At 31.9% G+C, this 24,195-nt stretch overlaps 1 long non-coding RNA gene across 1 annotated transcript; it reads right to left on the minus strand.

The window, feature by feature from the left end:
* Positions 1 to 17,240: 17,240 nt before the first annotated feature.
* Positions 17,241 to 19,631, minus strand: LOC139906988 (uncharacterized). Its single transcript, XR_011783268.1, has 2 exons — positions 17,764 to 19,631; positions 17,241 to 17,711 (listed from the first exon to the last, which is right to left on the minus strand). It is a non-coding gene; the product is annotated as an uncharacterized lncRNA (long non-coding RNA).
* Positions 19,632 to 24,195: the final 4,564 nt, after the last annotated feature.

A 24,195-nucleotide genomic window follows, 5' to 3' on the forward strand; every position in this document is an offset into this window, starting at 1 on the left:
GTGTAAAGACTACTTTTCGATAACTTGAGAGTGTCAGTTATCTCTTGCAACTTCACTTTGTGATTTCCCATTATGATTTTTAGGGGGTTTTCAATGTTTTCCGAAATAACCGCCTCATTTGGCCTACAAGGACGTTCAGCACCATTGGTGTCCGTACGACCACGTTAGAAATTGGTAAAGCTATCGCTTGATGGTTGTTTTCGATGGAACAGAGTCCCGATAATATTATTCAAGCCAAGCTTGGACTTGAACTGTGTTTTTCCCATAAAAAAGCAATGATAAATCAACACAAGAATCATAAGAATCACAAAAGTAGCGTCACTTAAACCACTCGATAAATAATAAACCAAACGTCAGTAAATTTTGGCATTACCTTTTGAACGTTTGTACTTCCGAAGTTTATTTTTGTTATTGGCGACATCTGGTAGTAAAACCCAGGACTTATTGACCGATGTATTACATTTTAGTTAGTTGTTTGGAATAGTTATTTTATTATCCTCGTTCCAAGTACTTTAAATCTTTCCTTCAAAATTATTCATCCTATTTTGTGGTTGTAACTTATATTATTTTCTTATACAAATTGCAATTTGTATCAGAAAATATATATGTATATGATTACATAATATAATTCTATATTTAATAGCATTTAGAGGTGTAATTCTTAGGTAAGCAAATCTTGTGATTTGAAACCAACTATTTTGTAATACTTATTCTCATAAATGGTGATTATTAAAACTTATTTCTTAACCAAAACCAATGTTTTAACTAAAACAGATACATAATTTCATTTTTAAATTACCTAATCATTCTTTATTCAATACACAAAATTATTTTCAAATCCGATAAAAAATAATACTGTATAAATTTACCAGGGAATCACACAGTTACAGAATTGGGACCTAAAACTTGCACCACTTTGTACATATATCGTGCTAAGAATTCCCTAACTCTCACTATATAGAAATCCTAAAAAAATATACTTAATTTATTTTATATGTAATATAAATTACATACTTTGAAATCCATTTAAAGGTAATTTAAATTGAAAATTATCATATTCATTTCTTGCAGTCTTGACATCATTAATGTCTTTAAATTTATTAATTAATAGAATACATACATTTTTTATGTTAAAAAAGATAATCTATTACAAGGTAAAAAAATATCTACTCTAATATAAATGAAAAATAGTATCAAAAATATTTTCGGTTAAATAACAAATGATTTATTACAGAAAATAATAAATGGACAATGTATTTTGTGGTACCTTTTTTTGATGCATATAAACATCAAGATTTTTGAGGAATTTTTTCAAATTAAAGTTTAATCTTTCTTTGTAACTATAAAGAAGTGCAAAAATATTATTTCGTTTTTTATAATGTATGATAATCATCCTGTATAAATATTTGCAAAGTTAAAGTGATTGCATTCTAGAGGTGAGATTTTATTATTATTATTTTTTTTTTAAATATAGTAGGTCGCTATTATGCATTGGAATATTGAGGAACAAGTGTTTACCTTCAAAAATAAAAATTGCGAAAAACAGTTTGACATAATATTTATAAAATCAAACTAATTACAATTTAGCTCCTGAGTTTTTATTCGTTCGATTTATGAAAATCAGTTAATTACTTTTATTTAGGGGAAAAAACGATTTTTTCAATTCATTTTCATCATTTGAAATGTCAAAAATTGTTTGAACGCGAATGACTTTAAGTATAATAATGCTAGATAGCTAAATTGATTTAAATTGGTGCAGTTTGTCAAATCAACCAATTGGAACCGGATTTATTCCGGAAAAACTAAACTATGGAAATTTGAAACAATAAGACTCGGTATCAAGTTTGATATATATCAAAAATCAAAAATAAGAAGAGGGGCGTCCACAAGATGTGCCCCCCCCCCATTTAAGAAATTTTTGCTTCATACTTGGAAATATGAATTTGAAATTTAATTAAATTTTTCAATTTTTTTTTACAAAATTTAATTTTTTTGTGAATAGCTGGGGATTTTGAAAAAAAATTCTAAAAAATTTAACATTTCAAATGTTTTCCAATAAACTTTATTTTCGTGAATGGCTGAGAATTTTTGAAATCTTTTTTGACAAATTTAATTTTTTCTTTATAGCCGTGGATTTTATAATCTTTTTTCTAAAAAAATTATTATTTTAAATTTTTTCCAACAAATTTTATTTTTGTTAATAGTTGTCAATTTTTGAAATTAAAAAAAAAATTTAATCTCATAATTTTTTTCGTAAAAATTTAATTTTTCAAATTGTTTTTCAGTAATAAAAATATATATATTTATATATAATCCTTTGGAAACTCCTGAATAATGATTATAGATTAAGGAAATACAGTTAATATTTATGCCATCCACATTTTTTTCCAAAAAAGTTTTTGAATCTTTCTCCTCCTTTTTTTGCTGCGTTGTTTTGTTTTTAGGCAGTGACATTTTTGTACAACACTCTACTATTAAAAATAAGAGGTGAAGGGAGGATTGCATTAACCAGTTGATTGCTTTTGGATGGCTCCAAATCTTATGAAAGGTGATCGCACGGATTCCAATCAATATCGATGGGAATTCAACCTGTTCAATAAAGCCAAATAGTGGCATTGCAGAACGCACTCGAATAAGCGTATTAATACTTTTATAATATCTTGTAGTACCTATGCCCCATAAGCATTCTATTGAAGCATTGCATCGAAACCTTCAAAATATTACATATTACTAATTCATTTCGGGGTAAAGTAATTTTATTTGATGCTGACAAATACTTCCAGTAGCACAAAGGGGCAGAAGATATAGTTGGTGTATGTATTAAGCGATCTTCCCTTGTGTCAAAATGCGTGACAAGGCAAGTTAGGAGTAGTTTAGTGAATTTGGGTTGAACATTGATTAATTAACATAATATTGTAAAAATAGGTTATTATAATATATTGTAATAAAGTAAACTTTTTATTTCTAATTTAAAAAAATGAAACATAAAGAAATAAATTTTAAAAAAAAGGACACGTAGCAATCTGTTGATTGTTTACTGCTATTGGCTATTTGATTTACCGAATTTTAGCGATTTGAATATTGGCTTTTTTACTTTTAAAGTGGTTTTCGTGTGAGTGCAACTTTGGTAGGGGCATCTTCAAAGCAGGTGTAACTGAGGAAGTATCGCCATACAAATATACCCGTACAGTAATAATTCTAACGAATTTACACTTTTTTTATGTATCAAGCCCAGAACGCCACCACGCAAAAATTTTACTTTTGGTTTTTCTTATTTCCTAGGTTAACTAATAAATATATTTGGGTGTTTTAAGTATTCTTCTGGAATAAATTATATACTTTTACATTCCATTTAAATAAAAAAGCCTAAATTGTAAATAACAATATTTATTCCAATTTTTAAATTATTTGACAGACAAAAAAATGTCCACTCATTTTGGCGAGTTTTTTTTTTGGTATAGAGGGTTCGGAAGCAAAACTTGGCCTGAATGACTGATTTTAGAAAAATGTCAATAATTTTATTTTTTGATAAATAATTTGAAATTTTTTTACAACACTTTGAAACACGACCTTTGTGAACATGTTCACTCAATATGGCCGCCCTAATCAGTAATCACAGTTTCTACTTGACTGCGGAAAGCCTTACAGGAGTTGATGATGAGCTTCTCGAACAAGTTGTTCCACTCCTCCACAATGACAACCTTCAGGGAGTCCAATGTAGTATGGCCGATTTTCTCGCCAGCTTTAAAAAAGGGAGGCATCTTTTTGCCGTCGGATGCCACGACCTCCAGGACCATTGTTTGGGCTGGATGTTTTGTATGGAACACGCCCTTGACCTCTTCTGGTGATTCCACAAGCCAACGTTTGTTCCGATGGTTGTAGACCTGGTTCCACGGTGAAAATCATCTCGTAAGATAAATTTTTACTGTAGATCCTTTTGCCTTGATCCACGCACGAACTTTCTTACACCTCTGCAGTCTCCTTTCCTTTAGAGTGCCCGTCTACAGGTAGCGTGGTGTCCTTGTGTAAAAGTCCTCCTTTACAGCCCTCTTGATTGTCCCTTCGTCCACGTCAAACTCGTTGGAGAGGCGATTTATGGATTTTGGGGGGTCCTCCTTGATCTTCTTCATGAGGTCCCATGGAAAGTTAGAATCCCTTTTCAAGTTGTATCCTCCACTTCCTTCTTTCCTTGAGAGGTATTTTCCATCCTTTTTCATCTTGACCACCTTGAAAATGAGGCTCCTGGAGCACTTCACAATAACCATAATCTCTGTCACCTCAATTTTGGCATCTACAAGGGCTGAGATACTCTGCCTTTTTGCTTCTTGTGCACTCATGATGAAAGATTTGAGAAATGTTTATGAATGTTTACTTATATTGAAAGGACAGGAGATTTGGAATATACAGAAAAAAAAAACCTAAAATACTTCTATTGTAATTACATAATTAGCATTTATTAACAGTCCATGTTTTGCTTCCGAACCATGTACATCTTTTGAGCGGGCTTCTTTATAGCGCAGATCATTCCAGCTTGCTTCTATTTGGTTCCGTATCATTTTGCCGTATTATATATATATTTTATTAGAGTTACTTTCAATCAAAATTAAAGAATCTTATCATCACTAAATAATCGAATAACAACAATAAATTTCAACATATTGATGCTAAGCAGTAACACCTGCCTAATTTTTATTATGGAACATGGGATCCGTTCTGTTTACTTCGTGTAAGCAGTATATCGGTCTTGAGCCTTGAAATAGACTCTCATATTATGCCAGAGGAGTCTGACTCCTCAAGCAACGTAATGACCAACGGGGGATTATCTCTTAGTTGTTCGAAGTCAGGGGTTAGGAACTACTTATCACTGGTCCTAACCAACGTGTTAGAAGCTCTTGCTCTTCCAATGTGCTGAGACTGAAGTTTAATCTCCCGAACGGCTTAAGAGGATAAGAGGAGAAATGAAGTGTGAGGTGAGATAATAAAAAGTTATTGGATCAAGGAGAAATCCTGTTCTAGAGGTTAGGAAACTGGCGAGGAAGAGTATTTCGATCACTGTTTGGCAGGACTATGGATGCAAGCTGAGGATTTCGAAGATTATACCCTAGTTAATATGAAAATAGAGGGGGGGGGGGTACTGTATTTTGTTCTGTATTACCCTCAGTCGAATGGCCTAGCTAATATGGCCTCATAACCAAGAATTATAACTCATCAATTAAACAATATTATATATTTATTTTTTACATAAAACACAAATTTATTATATTTTACAAATAGTCATATTATTTAATTAAAAATATTTAAATTAAGTTTTGGACATCATGAGCAATAATATTTGTACAAATTTTTATTTTCTATTTTTAATGGGACATGACAATAGCTTGATTAAATTGAACTGGGCGCGTTGCCACTCTGTGTACTTCAAACCACCTTAGCAATTTATTTTGATACTGGGTTACCATGGATTTTCTATAGATTCGGAGTACAAATGCCTGGATCCCCTCTGCTTTGTACAAACTCTATAGTACCTATTTTGACTTGATGTTGTACCTTGGGAAAGGATAGCAAATTAATAGTTCAGTTTTAAATATGGTTTACGTCTTAGCTCAATTTATTGTGAATGACTAACATCTAGTGAATCATATAGAGAATAATTAAAATATGAAATAGTTGATAAATATTTAAAACTTTACTTTGACTTTAAACGATTTGTATAAAACATATCATTGGACTTATTTTTAATAAAACATTAGTTATGAATGACGATAATCAAATTTTATCTACATTTAAAGAAACAGTCTTAGAGTATACGACTCTACAAAAAATTTGCTTACAATAAAATATTAACCTCCCTTCATTTACGTATATTTTATATTAATCGAGCTTAAGAAATCATTACCTGGATTCTTGCTATCAAATCCCACTTTAAACAGTTGCTGGATTGGCACTGGCTATCAAATACAACTTCAAGCATTTTTTAAATTTTTTTTTTCAACATTCTTTATTTGGTTTATATATTATATAGAACATACCTACCTATATATATAAATAAATTGGAGCAATTGCGTAAAAAATAAGATAAATAAACATTATAGTTTGTACTTAATGCTTCGGGATAGAATGTCAACTAAATATCAATCTTTGAATAAACAACCATAAACATGCAAATTAAAAATTATGATAAACATTTGTTAAAAAATTTTTAAACCCACTTTAAAATACTTTGATTATTCCCGTGAAGTTGATGGAAGGTACCGGATTTCTTCCCCTGCAAAATTCCATGACTCACATTATGATTCACGAAGTTTCATTATGAAAGAGACATAGTGGGTTGAAGCTGCCAAGATGATATCTCTCAACTCATCCTCCTGAATAGGCTGATAATTAGTTAGTCTGCTGGCGATGAGGGCTTTACAATTAAGAATGGCAAAGTCCAGAGCCCTTGTTACCTCTAGAAGTTCCACCCTTCTTCTCTGAAATTCCAAAAAGAACAAGACCTCTAACATATTTTTCTTCCCCAATCGTCAGCCCATTTAGATTTATAGATACAAAATATTTTATGATACAGATAGCTGGGCAGTCCACAAACTCATGAAGTGTGTTATTATATATTTTTCCACAGTCTTTGCATGGCCTATTATATTTAATACAATCTGTGGAGATTTGTAACTGCACTGTAAACTTTCATCATCATTTATTCCCCTCAGAGAATACACAATTTTTCTTTTCCAACTCATAAGGAGGCCCAAACGCTTACTATGCAGCTCCCACAGTCCATTCATAGCTGCATCAAAATTTAGGGGAAACATCTTAACGTGCCACGGGCATGGCATTGAATAATATTTTGAAGAATTATCAAGTGGAAATGTTATTCTACCATCGTTGAGCAATTCTTCCGAATTTAAATTATGAACAGTTAAAACATCTTGTGTGATTGGGCGTTCTTCTAAAATTGAGGGGTCCTTTAAATTTCTAAAAAAGAACTTTTTTTGTATATTTTGCCGAAATATATCAATGGTTGAGTCATTTCTAAATTCAGGGGTGAGCATCCAAATTATTCTCTGAGCTGAGCCCCAAACTGGAGAGATCAAAGATGTAATTTCGTTGGTCAGATTAGTCCCCATCATAAGCCAAATGTACAGTTCTCGGATCGTTATACTTCTTCTCCATTCCACTGCTGGATTTCTTGAAATATCCAAAAAAAAAAGTTGGAGTAAATTTTTGGGACAATACGAGATAGTTGGGCTACTCCACCACCTATATGGGATTTAGGTATTTTCATGACTTCGATATCATTCTTATAAAACAAACAATTAAGCCATTTGTCTACTTCTAACATAGCTTTTTCAGCTGGTTGCGGACTTGATGTAGCCTTATATAAAATTAAAGGTACTTTAAGTACAAAATTGTTATAAAATTCAACTCTTTTTTGAAGATTGAATCTTTTCCAAAAAGAAATTCTTTTGTTGACGGAGGTCCAAATTTCGTTCCAGTTATCTCAATGAATACCACTGCTATTCCATTTGACATCCAAAATTTCCACCATTCTTCTAACTTTGTAACTTCCGACTTTAAGATCCTCTTCAGGCTTCCAGGAGCCCAAAGGTAAAATAGAGGTGATAGAGGTTTGTGATTTGGGTAGTCGTTCAAACTTTTCCATAGAACGTCCAATTTTTAAAAGATACGGAATGACATCATCGCTAAAATTCGAATAGACTTTACCCGAGACTCAGTCTGGACCACAGGCTTTATCATCCTTATAATCCTTTCTTATAAAGTTCGATAGAATATCTTAGGAGAAGATATAATTCCCTTGAACAGTGGAAATTACCTCTCTTTTCAAAAATTGTCCTCTTATTTTTGCCAACAATGTTTTGGAAATGGGAATGAAAGTAATCTTACACATTTACCAGTTTAGTTATAAGTTTTCCTTCATGAATAATTTTTTTTACACTGAGGGCTGAAAATCTATCTTTCTTTAAAAAAAGATTCTTAAGTCTTCTGCATTCAGACCCTTATAACCCGTCTTTTTCTTACATTTCGGCCTCAACAATTTCTGCAGTTCTAGAGAAATTCAGAGAATCCACCAAAATACGTGCGTGCAAAAATTGATCCATTATTGAGAACATTATCCACTTGACTACCTTGTTTCTTTCCCATTTTCAAAAGGAACCGTGAAGTCGTTGAATGAATTATTTTTATGAGCGTTTGAGTTGCTTGGTTGGATGGGAAAGTGGAATTAAAACCTTCTATCAATTCATTTTTTTAATTTCATTTTGTATTTATCGTCTTGAATCAATCATTTTGGTATACTTAATCGAGAAATTTTATAAGGTTTGTGTCATTCCAAGCAGATCAATTTATGATCAGAGGGGTTCAGGTTGTATAAAATGCTTTTTTTACTATATGAGTGTATATATGAAAAATCAAAGCCCTGTCAATTCTGGAAGACTGATTCCCTCTCGTCCAAGAAATACGCTCTTCCGGACTGAATTTTTTAATTATAATATACTTCATACATAATTCTTTAACAGTCTCTATTTTGAACTTGACTACAAAATTTAATTGATGAAACAACACTCTTAAATTTATAGGATAAGAGAAAGTCTGCAAAGTATCAGATATTCCCTTTTACACCTGTGATGCATTATTTTTGTAAGATGATCCTTGGGATGGGATGGCATTTATGTTCGTTATCTTCATTCAAAAGGGATAACACCTTATTTAGCCTAGATAAATACCTTGGACGTACCAAATTGTGTATAAAATGATTATTCTGCAAAAACGTTTATTAATATGCTATTCTACTTTTAGTTACAATGTAATTTTGATCGACCACATCCAAGTTATTTATGAATAGGTATATTTAATATATTTTTTTTAGTTAGGAATATACATTATTTTTTAAATACTAGGTATATTTTTGTCATCAAAAGTCATCAAAATAGTGGAAAAATAAGTAATATATTAAGAATAATCAGATGGTATGTAATAAACATGAAATGATCATGTGAAACAGAAACTAATAATAAGATCTTAATTTTTCATTTGTCTGTCGAAATAAAATTGTAGGAATCAATAAGATACAAAAATAAAATAACAGATAACAGGGAATTAAATTTTGAGGAATATCTTTTATGTTTTAATTAATAAAACACATAATATTAGCTCTTATGGAAAACATTTAGTTATAATCTAAAGTAAATTTATTAGTGTGGAAACAACATAGGCAGTGGTTTGATTTTTCGGCCAAATGAAAATTTATGGAGACAAAAATAAGAAAATATTTTTTTTTTAAATTCAAAATGGTATAATAGATTATATTCTTATAATTTTCCACTCATATTTTTGACTGGCCCCCGTAAATTGAAATTTCCCATCCAAAAGTTGCAACAATAACACCTAAGGTATTTTTTAAAACAATCTAATGGTCTGAAATGAAGGGTAAAGGTTATTTTAATACATATTAATTTTTAAAATATACATCGAATTTATGTTATAAAAAAAAGTTCCAAACAACAATATATATGTAATAATATAACAAAATAGAGTGTACATTGCAGACAAAATGTTCTAGAAAAGAGATATATACATAAAGGGGAAGCAAGGATCCGAAGGCATACGACTAGGATATCCAAAAAGAATAGTATTAATTCTTAGGGATTCATTTTAAACCAATGCTTTTTATTTTTAATGGGAAACTTTTGAGATGTCCAACCTGTGATAGCTAATTTTTTGGTTTTCGTACTGCAAAAGTACAGTACAACATTTAAAGAGATTTCATTACATTCAACATTGATTTATTTGACTAAGTTTTGGTTCAACAAACTTTATAAATAAGAATAGCAAAAGGTTTTTAGAACATTTATTATCAGAATGAAAATTCAAACAAATTTTCTTTTCTAGTCAATATTATAATTTTTTAAGTGTTCCATATGTTTACATTCTGTAAGTTTAAGTAGATATATGGTATATTTATATCATTTTGCCTGTAACAACATAATTGGAATATTTAAAATAAATTAATTTAAGGAAAAAACATTCCTATAAAAATATTAATTGGATCAAAAAACATTTATTTAAAAAAAAATTTAGAACTATTTATTTAACTGAAACTTGATGTATGTACAAGGTAGGCCCTAAATACTGTTCAGCGTATAATCACATATATATATTTTCTATTTCTATGATAATGAATAATACAAAATGTCATACCAATACACAGAGGTGTATAAAATATGTTATAGAAATCGACCTGGATTTTTCAAATTTTTTTGGTAATTTACATTTGGTATGCTGGTTTGTTTTTATTTTTTTGAATGTTAGTACACTAGCCATCAACATATATGCTATATAATATGATTTGTTTGTTTGTGAGAGGCATAACGATGAGAAGTATTTTGCGTATTAGACAATTTTTTGTCATTACTATTGAACACTTCCATTGGGAAGATTGGGACATGGTTTCGATATCATAACTGTATACCCATGATTTGTTACAATTTAGGATCTTTTTAGGCAAACCAGGATCATCATTGACGTCTGTCAACAGCTCATGAGCAATGCTCATGCGACTATTCTTTTGGTCAAAATTAACCAGCTGACACTCGTCTCATGCCCAAAACGTTCGAAAAAAATTATGGCGCGAGCCAACCGATATGTCAATATCCTCAACAACTTCTCTGATAATGATTTTCTTCAATGCTTCAAAGTTTTCATCTGTTGTTGACGTGGTTGGGCGTCCAGAGTGAAGGCTCGTCATTGGCATCTTCCCGGCCCTCTTGGAAGAGTTTGTACCACTTTTAAACAATTTTTTACCCAGAACAGTTTCACTGTATGCCATTATCATCATTTCAAGTGTTTTGGAGCTCTTACTTTCATTTATTATAAAAAAAATAATGCCAATTCTTCTGATCCGTTTTTTTCAATAGCAAAAAATCGCAAAATACTTCAAACCATTATGCCTCTTACAAACAAACTAAACATATGATATAGCAGAAACAGTAAGCAGTTTGTGGCGAGTGTATTAACATAAAAAAATAAGAAAATTGACCGTACCAAATATACGTTGCCCACGAAAGTCATTTGACTTTTTGAACATACCTTGTATAAGGTAAGAGCTAAAAGGTAAGTTCTAACTAGAATAAGAATAGAATAGAAGTTTGATGTCTGAGTAATTCCAGCCTATACTTATGTTGGTACTTAATCTGGAGAGTCAAGAAGGAACAGGAAAAATTGGGTGCCACACTGGAAAGAAAACGTTGACTTGATTGTCAGACCTTTTTTTATTACCTTGTTGGACCCAGTTTTTGGCCTCAAAACTCAAAAGGACCTCAACTGCATGGACTTCCTTCTATGGTACACAGTTGAGCAACACACCACAGTTCCTCCTTCATCACAAAATCTGAGCTGATGTCCATGATCCGAGAGGAACTCCAAAATCTCTCAAAGGAGACGGTCATCAAGCACTTCTCTAAGGTCGAGTTGAGGTTTTTATTGAAATCAAAGGCGATTATATTAAAAAATAACTTTTTTTTTATTCAGTTTTCCTTCTACATTGGTTTTTATTAAAATCGAATGATTATTTTAGTATAGACTCAATTTTTTTTAAATGTGTTAGCTTTTATTTATTTTGTCGAGAACAGAAAATATTTGTTTAACTCAGACGAAAAATATACATTAAAGTAATATGAATTATTTATCCGCCAATTTATATAACCCATAGTAGCAGATCGTTAATATTAATGCAAGAAGAAATTGTCTAGAATAGCTAACTTGGAGATTTGATAAGAAAAAATATGTTCTAATTCCGAATTCAATTCTAATAGGGTATGAGTAAACTTAAAATATATATTATCTGCAAGGTGGTGTGACAGTCTATAGATTGCAGAGGCAATATATTTTTCCATAGCGCCCTCTATGTGAGTAACATATCATTCAGGGAGTTGTATTAGTTTGCCACGAAATGGTACCACTCTCTGTCATTTTGTTTACAAACAAATATAAGTAAAAAACGCTAATAGCCCATTGAATTCTAAAATTTATTTAATTTTTTCAATGATAACATTTTTATACTGATACAAAGGTTAGACGTCTTTTGGTGTGATCAGCCATTTTCTACTAATGAAAAATATGGAAAGAACAAATTAATTTTGGGCAGAACTTAAAAAAAAAAACTATTTTAGAAGAATAAATAATCTTTCAAATAGAATTAAAGAATGGTCTCCTCAAATCAGGGAGCACGCCAAAAAACGTGAAACCTTTTTATCTTTCAAAAGCAAACTAACAATGCAAAATCACTGATATTGTCAACATACGCTGTGGACATGTTTACCAACATAACAAAAAATAAAATTGAGAATCAAATAAAAATTGAATTTAAAAGTTGAAAATAACAGTTTCTTTTTTATCAGGTAGTATTTTACCTCACAAATATATTTTCCATTAAAAATAATATCGTAACTAAAAATAATAATGATTAACCATAACATAATTATGATATCTCAGCAAACACTTTATAAGATTCTATTTCTAGAGCTTTATCATACATATATTTATTCCTTTTTGATGCATTTATTTAACCTCAATATGCTGCTGTTGATGAAAAAAAATCATATAACATTTTCATAGCAACATAAAATAAACTAATTAATATATGACTTGAGCTATAAGTCTGTTTTTATAGCTTCATATCTTTATACTGTATGTCCAAAATTTGATGGTGGTTTTTTTTTAAAAAAAAACTTTATTTACTTCCAATATGCCACCTTTCAGCTTAATAAATGTTTTATGTGTTTTGGCATCCCTTCATACAGATTATTCAAAGTATCTGGAGAAATTTTTTCGCAAGCTTTTGTCAGTTGTTTTTTTTTAATTCATCCTCTGAAGTTGCGGGCACATTTTCATTGATTCCCCTCTGGACAAAGGCTCACAAATTTTCAATGGGAGAAAAATCAGGACTGTTGGCAGGCCATGTGCCTTTGCCTTAGAAAGAATTCAAGTTTTCTGAACCCCACTTTTGTGCCTTTTTGGGATGGTGAGCAGGGGTATCATCCTGCTGGATAATAGCTCTTGATGTGTCAGACAATATTTTCCTCTTGAAAGGAGGGCCGGGTTCTTCAGCACAATACAAAGCTGACATCAGAGACTTGCTGCGGATTTCTGTTACGTAGTACTCGGCCGTCACAGTTTGGTTTATTGGGATCAGGTGAAGATCTGACACGGACCAGTGGCTGATAATGGCCCAAACCTGAATTTTCAGAGGAAATTTTACAGTTGGAGTGGGTTCCACATCTCCCTTATCTCTTGCCCAATCCCGCTCTGTTTGGAGATTTGGAGCATGGAATAGTTAAAATGGACTTTCATAGTTGAAGCCGATACATTTCCAGTCATCAGCAGTACAGTGTTTCCACTCACGATAGAATTGAAGACGGGCGTTCCTGTGGTTTTTTGAAAAATTGGTGTGCAAACAAGGTATGTATTGCAAAGATTCAATGAGTGCCTCAGTTAGTTGTGGATTGCTTCTTTTTGGTCAAAGATTTTGAAATCACCAGTTTGGGAACTTTGGTATTTTTTCTTCATTCCTAGACCCTTCGGATTTGCAAGGGTTTGTCCATCCTTCCTTTTCTTACGCCAATTCTCAATGGCACTGAGAGGAATCTGTAATCTTTGAGTAACGTCTCTCTGGCTTGATGCACCCTCTATCATAAAAACAGCTTTGGTCTACCTGGTCTGGTGTTTTCTGAGCCCTTTTATACTGATGTATGATGTAATCATCAAAAAATAGTGCATTAGAAACATTCAATATTGCCTAATGATTGTATCAGCCAAATTTCATTTTATTCCGACTAAAAATAATTATTTTTAATACCACCATCAATTTTTGGACTTACTGTAAATACATTACGAGCAATACAATAATGCATTCAGTCGTAACCTATTTAAAATAAAATAAGATTTACATAAAGAAAAGGCAATACGAAAATATTGTTTGCTTTTGAATATTCGAATTGTATTCACTAGTTTAATTTAGGTTTTTAGCGTAGCTCTAAGCGACCTAAGCATTCCACATATGCTTCACACAAAGCCAAAAAGCGGACTAGCACCTTTCTGGATGGGCTCCAAAAGGTCCCTCAAATCAAATCTGGTATCTCAATGACTGCTCATGCTTGGAGGAGATCTATCCAGGCTTGTAAGCGTTCTGCTACATTGGCGTTCTGTTCATTTTGTTTATTTTTTTTTCGTCCAGCATTTATCGTTCAGCCATTATTTATGTTTTGTTTGTCAAATCATAAGGTAGTACCCATGGACATCTTTTACTTCAGAACTTAAATGACTCACGCAAACTTTTGCATGGCGTGCCCTGTCCTTTAATAACATCCAATACATAGAAGTGAAGTGAAGAATATATAATTTAGTTTATTCGGTCATCAATTAATTATAATTATAACTCGCTAATTAGAATTGGAACCTGGGACACGAGTTGCACCTAATTTTCATTAAGTTAGGACTTCAAACTCCACAAGAACTTGATTTGGACTAGAAGATAGAAACTTCAGATTTTAATGGATTCAGTGTAAAAGAATAATAACTCCACTAAAATTCGTCGTCTTATCGACACAATTCATATTTTAATAAGACTCAAGGCTTGAAACTTACTAACTCACATACCCAAAAACTCACAACTTGACTTGGACTCATATTTAGAGGTATTGGACTTTATTTTTTAGACTTTATTCGAGCTTATCTCTCAATAATAAAAAAAAATGACTAACACATGCTGTTAAAAAATTATACTAATGATTTATAATGTGTAACTCTGGATAGATACAATAAGTACTATTAAGTAATAATCATATTTATACTAATTCAATTAATGAGTTTCGATGTAACTTAAACTATACTTATAATATCTGGTTCCTAATTCAATGATATACCTCTTTTCTTTCCTTCCCCTCCCTGAATGGGGAGGGCATGATAAAAGTTATTAGGTAAAAAAAAACACGCAGGACATGATTTAATCTGTTTTCAGATTAATACCAGGTTAAGTATTCAGAACGACACGCCCATTACCAATTAATTAAATATACAAACAAATACTGGACAACCTAAATAGAAACATGTATATGAGATAATTTACTCTTGGTCTTGGTTTCGTATATTATTGGGCTCCATCACTCAAACATACTCGTAGGATTTCAGATTATACTTCTAATTTTATTTTTGCTAGTGCTAGTTTTACATGACTATTGTTTCAGAACGTTTTGTTTGCAACTATCTTATTCACCATCGTTTGGAATTTAACCATAGATTTATTTGCTAGTGCATCCTTCTTGTTTTTTATAATAATCCCAAATTTAATTTCTTTTTCAGATAAGCCTTTGTTGAGATACTTTTCCAGGGTTTTCTTCTAATGTTCAAAAAGTTCTCAGATTGTTGCTCTTTTTTATTTATTAATAAATATTTGTCCACGAAAAATTATCTATAAAAACCATCCTCAGAAAGTTTCTAGATAACTTAATTAATATAATATTATTTGCTTGAATCTAAGCAAATATTATTAAATATATATTTTTTTAAATACTAGGTTACTAAGAATTTTACAATAATAAAATTATTTAATTAATCCAAACCAAATTTTGGTTTATAAACAGTGAATTGATAATGATTAGAATATGTATATACACTTAGCATTAAGTAATGTATGTAAAAAATTAAAATAGTAATTCCTAATAAAAAAATGAATAGAACGTAGTTCTTATAAAATATGCACACTCGTTTTTAGCGTTCAAGTCATGTAGTAAAATATATCTTTGGATAGCGCTAGGCTTGTAAAGTATACATACACTAGCGCGCTCGTTCAATGAAGCTGTACAGTTTTTGAATAATAAAAAAGTAGGATACTCCAAATGAGAATGCTAAATTAGATAGAACCAAGATTAATAGAATTCAAGGCTACACTATAACACTTTTCCAACTGATATTTGACTTCCACGGCGCTTTTTAATAGTGACATCATGGAGAATAACTGTTAATAAGAGTTGCTTTATATCTCCCTCCTTAACTGTTACTGTTAGGGCACCGCTGTCATTCTCTATGACGAATAATAGTGGTACTCTAACAGTAACATGTCTAACTTAGCAGTCGGTACAATATATCAAATTGAAAATTCTAGTAAGCCCGATAACATGATGGTCTAACCTTGTATTTCTATTAACCTTGGATTGAACGTTTTTTATATATGTCTGGAGCACCAAAGCTTTTTTGACTGAAATGTAATTGGGAATCATAAAAATAAAAATTCGATGGATAAATATGTAAATTGTCTTCAAAGATATTCCAAATTTGATATTTTTTGTTGAAGAAATAAGACAGATACGGTGTTTTTAGCACTCTAGGTTCTTTCAACAGTTCCGGTGATAAGAGTTCAAGAACAAATAGTTAGAACTGCCAATATCTAATGAACTTCTTTTCTTTTCTTTGTATCATTATGAATATGAAGAAGGAATGTGTATGGTGAACTCTGATTACGATTTTTAGAGAAACTTGTCCTTAACCTTTGTGATTTCTAGTCATTATAAGATCTAAGAAGGAAGGTAAACAAACATCTCCATAGTTCCTTGAGGTCCATAAAGCTCTCTGTGAAGAGGAACATGTCCTGCTTCAACATGAAAGATGTAATTAATGCCTCTTCAGCCTTTACGTCCTGTTACAGTTGGTGATCAATGCCGAGAGGGACCGTTATGAATAATACAACAGCTAATTGAATCGCCATAGCTCATGGACAGCACACTTGGGAGTTATTCTCTTGAACTTGATGTGTGTACGTTCGCGCGCCGGTGACTCCTAGAAAAAGAAATATACTATATCTATATGGGGTTCACCAAAAGATTCCTAGGTTAGATGGAGTAATTGTAATACTATAATGTCTACTTATACTTAATCAGTGCAACTCCGTCTAACCAATTAAAAAGGAACATTAAAAAAAATACAACAGCTAATTGTTCAAATTAAACTTATGCTATTACAAAAAACTTACTGAAAAATATTGTCAGGATACTTTTGCCTTCCCCTCTATTACTTTCCCTCTCTCTCTCTCTTATAAAATGTACACACTGTTATACAGTCTCTTGTATTCGAATTAACGCCCTCATAGTTATTGTTTATAATAGATGTAGTGTTTAACAACCTTATGTATTTAGAGAACACACTACAGAGTAATAAAAGGATAAAGTAAGAAGAAATAAAGGTAAATTAAGGACTATATTAAAAGAGCTAATCATACACACTTACTATAAAAACGATGTACACATAAAATACATTAATACAATATAGACTCATAAATAACACAATTAAAACCAGGACATAGGTCCCGCCTAGATCTAATAGACATAATAATAGATAACATCATCCAATCAAGGAGACCGTTGAAGGCGGAGTTGATTTACATGACAAGTCATCTCTTCGTGACCTGCTTTAACAATCCATACTTTTTCCACAATTTTCTATGTAACCGACCAGGCATCCATTTAGAACGGCCTTTACCAAAACATCTAGCCATTGATTCATAAATGGCACAAATTTATTGGGACCTTTTTTATCCATTTCAGGAAGCAAACCATCCATGCAGGTACGCATAGAACGATACAGTCATAACTCTACCGGAGATGTACAATTGGTCAGCGGCGTCGACCTATAACTGAACCACAGCTCATCTAACGACAACGTTGTGTTTTAGTAATAATTTTTTTTAATATTCTGACTGACCTTTAAGCTGGGCCATTAAATTGAGGATGATAAAGTGGAGATAATGAGAGAGACACCACATTCACACAATATTGATCTAAATGCAGAGTTGGTAAATTGCAGACTGTCGTCTGAGTGGATTACTTCAGGAAACCCAAAACGCGTGAACCATTTAAAAAGTTGCCTCAGCGTAGCTAGTGTTTTCTTATCTTTCATATATTTGGTTTCTATCCATTTGGATCCTGTATTCATTATATACAAAATGAAACAACCCTTAAATTTAGCATAATCAATATGCGTTCTCTCCCACTCCGAGGCCAGAGGATAAAGTGTAAGCTCGGATGGAGGACTTGGAATTAGTTCTTAGCACACTTTGCATGATTGTACAACATTTCCAATATTTTGGTCCAATCCTGGCTACCACATATAATTGTATGCTACCATTTTCATTTTGACTGTTCCTCTGTGATTCAGGTGGAGCTCATCTAGGTACGGAGGGAATACAGTACCACGAATCATAGTCCCACAAACAAAAGACCATTCCTTAAGGATAGACGATCTCGTTTCCGAACGTACGCCATTTCAGAAACTTCAGACCAATAGCCAGTTTTTGACGCTTCAATGGCTTTATACAGTTCATAATCCCCTTTTACACCAGCCAATATTGTCGACTCTGGAGAACTCACCATAGACAAGGTTTTAACCATAAGTAATTCAGTAGGATCTGTACATTGTCCAGAATCATTAATCGGACGGCGAAACAAAGCATCTTTTTGTTAGTTGTTAATCCTTGTACCTGTTCAATTATATAAGTAAATGAACAAAGGATCATAGTGTAACGAGACAGTCTAGCAGACACTACGCTAGTAAAATCCTTCTTTGGATCAAGGAGGACTTTAATGGTTTTTGGTCGGTTCTTATAGTAAATTTTCGTCCCAGTAGATAACGTTTAAACTATTTGAGACCATAAATGATAATCGTTGCATCTTTATCAATTTGCGAATATTTGGATTGTAGCATTCTAGACGCAAAAGCCACTCGACTTTCCACATCACCCACACTCTGCGAGAGGACGGCTCCCAAACCAACATGGGAGCCATCCGTCGCTTAGAACAATGTACTAGACAGACTATAATGACCAAGGATAGGTGCATTAGAGGTTGCATATTTAATATGAGTAAAACTTCTTGCATCTCGGAATAAAGTGAACATAATATTGGACAAGGCACAGAAAAAATGAAACTTCCATACAGGAAGAACTTTAGCATGTTACTCGACTTAGGTGAGAACTTCTTGTTGAAGGGCTTGTGTAAACCATAGGGCTCATTGTTCTCAGAGAGCATCACATTGTCTTTTGTCTCAATATCTTTTGAGTGATTAATTGACGTTTATATAGAACTAGCTACTTTAATTACTTCATCAAGGGTTGAGGAACCTTTTTCAAATAAATTTGGTCTAAGCTTAGTGTTGTAGGTATTTTGTAGTACATTGCCTAGAATTACTTCATCCTTAAATGACGAAGGACACTCTTTACATATAAATTTCCCGAATTGAGCATGAATCTTTCATCTTTTGATAAAATCGTCAATGGGCTCCCAATTGCTTACTTGATTTCAGAAAGCCTAAATATTTGAACAATACTGACTCGGCAGGAGAAATTGCCTTTGACATAACTCTAGTGGCTCCTTGAAATGTATCTTCTTCCAGCTCCAGAGACAATGCAGCAATCAGGCTTTCTTTCACTCAGCTGACATCTTTTTAATTAAGAACTACAATAAAAGAGTTCATCATACAAACTGATTCTAAAAAAACGATGTACACATAAAATAAATTAGTTGGGATTTTATGTCTCTTTTAACATGGCTAAAATTTTACGTTTTTTAACACTATGCATTCATGTTCTTTCATTAATGTACAACAACTAGTTTATCCTATTGCAATAACGAATGATTAAGTAAAGTCTATTTTGGATGAGATGGATGAGCTCTTTGCATGTTTATTAAGTAAAGTAAAAGATCTAGAATAGAAAAATTAAATAAAATATAATGCTGTTCGTGTTTTTTGACAATTTAGAATAGAGAGCGTAGGAGGTTTTTTTTTCTTTTTACTTTTTTGAAGATAATTTCCGCTATTAAATAAATTTCATTTTAATTACATTTTTACAGGTAAAATTTATGTGCATACACAATTTTATTCTTAGATATGAAGATACTTTTCTTCTGTTTTTGTCATATTTTACTTCGAATAACATTATAAAATTATTTTTTCGTATATTGAAATTGATAATTAATGCTATAAAAATAAACTTGTTCACATTTATCATGATACTAGGGTTAGTACTCGTCGACGAACAAATAAGCTTTGTTAATCATATTGAAGAAATTCACAGTGTTACTTTCAGTTTTTCATGAGCGGACTCACACGTAGTTAATCAATACTTGGATCCTCCTCAAGAATTAAAGAATAATAATAACAGATTTTTTTTCTATTTTTTACTTCTACTTCTAGTCCAACAAGGCCTCACACTTATAACTCTAGGACAAATCCTTAGTGTATTTTTATCTTTGAGGTACAAGTGATTACTCAATATCAATTGTTCTCTCTTCAAAAATAAAGGAATAATCCTCAGAGCTTTAATAAATTTTAAAAAAATATGTTCAGGTAGGAAATACTTAAAGAGTGCAATCTTCCATTTTCATCTTTTTTAATCCAAATAGATACATCTATAAAGGAGAGAAGAATATTGCTCATGATGCTACTTTATATAGGCTAGAATCAGCTGTCACAAGGGAGGAAGGAGATAAGGAAATATACAAGAAGTAATTTTCTTGAATTACTCTGATGTCGACCCCCAATTCTACTTTGAGCACAACAAAGTCTTGCAATTATAACTCTGTTAACTAACTAACTAGTTTTAAAACATAAACCGTATGACATCACTAAATATTCTTCAACTAAATGGGAATTAAATGTTCCGGGATGAATTTGGCAGAGAAGGAATTTGTTGGGAATTAAATTACTCAGAGTGAAAAGACACGGAATGAATTTACCAGGAATGTATTTACATAGCACCATTTCTTATGGCTAATATTAGAAATAATTACTTTTACTTTATAATTACTTGGGCCTGTTAAAAAAAAGAAACCGAAAATCAAATTCATTCTTCAGATTACCAATTTAAAAAAATAAACAGGCCAGCTAAAAATTTCACATGATTTACATTACTGTACATCCAGACACTCTAACAAAATAGGCGACACGCCGGTTAAAATAATAACAGATTAAAAAACATGCACCTCAAAAATGTTTACTCATTTAATGACCAAAGATGGGAGATATATGTATATAGTGAATACGAATAGAATAAAACTATACAATTAATCTTCAAAAATCAATATCAAATCATATCACTAACAATAACGCATGTCCATAGCGGAAATAGACAATTTTATACCTAACAGTATTCGAGGTGATATTTTTCCCCCTCATTGATATGTATATTGCCTAATCTGTAAGAGTACTTTAGGTATATCAAAAGGGTAATATTCTTATTTATACATTTTTTTAGGTCTATTTTTGAATTCTCATTTTCAAACTCCATTTTTGTTTGTGTATGAAAACATAGAGGGTACTTCTAATGTCAATTTATTTTGTTTTTGAAACATGTACACACTCAAAGTATATATTATTTTTTGAAGAAAAAATAGGTAAAAATTTTCACTAAAAAATAAATGGGGAAAATATAATGAATCTAACAAATATCCTTCAATGAGGACAAGACATGATTTTTCCATGCTTTCTCCCATTGTAAATATGTAATACCCAATCAATATACATGATACAATATTTTTAACACACATATAAGAAAAGGTCTTATCTACTCATAAGCAATTTCAGTATCTACAAATTACTCCGGAAAAAAAAATCTTATTTTCAAGAATCAACTGTAAATGATTAAATAAAGAAATGTATAGGGATAAGTAGGCTTATAAATTGGTAGTATGTTCCATATGTAAAACATGTTTACCCTGACAATTTGAAGAGTGTTTGGGAGTGGTCCAGCTGGGCAAGGAAATAATCACAAATAATTCTCCGAATCAAGCAATTACATAGGCAAAAATTGCTCCTGTTCTATACTCAATTCTACTCTCTATCCAAGAGGGACTAATATGCATTGCTTGTAAAGGAAATCCGCTCCATCTCTCATAATAACTAAAAACAACATCAAATCCGTCATTTTTAATAGTTTTATTTCAAATAAAAAAGTCATGGTAGTTCATGTGACATTATGCTTACTCGATATAATTACACTCTGTCTCGATCATGGCCTCTGAAGTGGTAGCAGGGCATGATAACAAGGTCTCTGGACTTGGATGCGAAGTGCTCCTTGAGTGTGGCCACTGTACTTGCTTTATTTGACTTGTTGGTTATATGGCAGGGTGCAGAATCTTACTGCCACACCCAGGGGAGGCACATCGTGTGAAACTCTGGCGGACTTTGTTAAGGACTGATCAATGATGATGCACACCTTCTTGATAAAATTTGCGTCCTTGATTTTGGAGTCATCTTGTGACATCTGTAACCTCGAAATAGCCATGTGGGTGTTCTTCGAATCCTTCAGTTTCTTCCTGGTCTCTGTGATGTAACACATTGTCAGCCCAGTTGAGTTTCAGATGTCACGGTTGCTAATTTGTCCTTGATTCCTATAATTAGACACATAACAACGGTGCATCTCCATTCCTCCTTCATGAACTGAAGTTCCCTCAGCTCTGAGTATAATTCTACCTTTGTGAGGAAATTAGACTGAATGAATTAGTTTTGTCTGTATATTACACGAGATTCAAAAAAAGAAATAATAATAATAATTTGACCAGGCTGACCCAACAAGGTAGCAGATTTCATGAATTTCAATAAAGACGGTATTTTTCCTTTTCCCAAATGAGTCATATTATATTCGATAATATATAAGAATAAAATGGAACCCAAATATATTGTGTTTAATATTTTGACAATTCTAAATTACAAATTTCAGCAAAGATCGGTCTTTCTCACATCTTTTTCACATCATACAAATAGAGTACTAAGAAATTTGAGTGTATAAAGTATTCTAAATTTTTTAAATCCAGAAAATTAAAGGATTTGTAAATTACAACGTATTTCCAAAAATTAATTCACCTAATTACAAATATTTTCCTCTTAAATGATGGGATCCATAGTAAAGTCAATCACTCAAACCAACCACCTTCAACCACAGCCTCCGACCTGATCCTGAGCCTGGTACAGGCCTTGATGAGGAACTCTATGTTCATGTTGGCCACTGCCTCAGGAAATGAAGCCCGTAAGAAGTCAACAATGTTATGTACAGGTTTATTGGAATTTCTTTTCAATACGCTCCACAAATAGTAGTCAAAGGGGTTCATATCCGGTGAGCTACAAAGCCACATTTCTTTTGCTCAAAAATATACATGTCTTAAGAAGAGCGTTCTTCCCGTAATAACCCCGGTTAAAATTACTTGATTTGAACAAATTGCACCAATTTAAAATTCTAACATAATATCTATTAACATCAATTTAAGCTCTCGGCCACCATTATCAATCGATTTATTTGTGTCCTTGAGAGTAGACCATGTACGAATGCACACAATAATACCCACACGGCGTTTGCATTTCAAGGGGTTTGTATTTTTTCTTATACAGTTTTTGTCAGTTAAGTATGATGAGCACACTTTCATAAACGTGGATCTCAAAGTTGCCATGATATTGAGGTCTACACTTGTTCCAGATTATAAATCCCCACATTGTATTTAAGAAGAAGAATCCATGACTCAAGTAGGGAAAACAAAATGGCGTTGATAGTTTTCTATGACTCAGTATTACTCTCGATTTTTTATGAACAAACACACTCATTGTTACACATTATAATTTGACGGGATCTCCTCAATAATGAAATAATAATTATAAATGTTTTTGTTAGTAAAAAAACACTGTTCAGGGTGTCAACAAGAACAAAGATTGTACGCTATCCATGTCTAGGATTTGCAGCCCTATCCATATATATTTTGTTATTGAATTACTTTTACGGCAACTAGATTTTAATTTTTTTTTTTTTCATTCACAAATTAAAAGATTTCAAAATATTTCGTTATGGCAATTATTTAATATGTACAGTGATTATTATGGATGTAGAATATTAAGGCATACAACTCCTTTAATTATATTAATGAAACTACATACTACCTATTTATTCAATATATTACACAAAATAAGTTATGTAATGAACGTGTTCAAACAAAACACACAGAATAGCAATACACAGATGAGGGAAAATCAGAACTCGATTATAAGTTTTTTATTATGTGTTCTTTGTTCCTTCATTTTTAATCATGTTATTTACTCAAAGCTAATTTGATAAAGAGGTATGTATTTGTGTATGTTAAACTATAGATATTCCTT

The sequence above is a fragment of the Lepeophtheirus salmonis genome, chromosome 13 (assembly GCF_016086655.4).
Source record: "Lepeophtheirus salmonis chromosome 13, UVic_Lsal_1.4, whole genome shotgun sequence".
NCBI classification, from domain to species: Eukaryota; Metazoa; Arthropoda; class Copepoda; order Siphonostomatoida; family Caligidae; genus Lepeophtheirus; species Lepeophtheirus salmonis.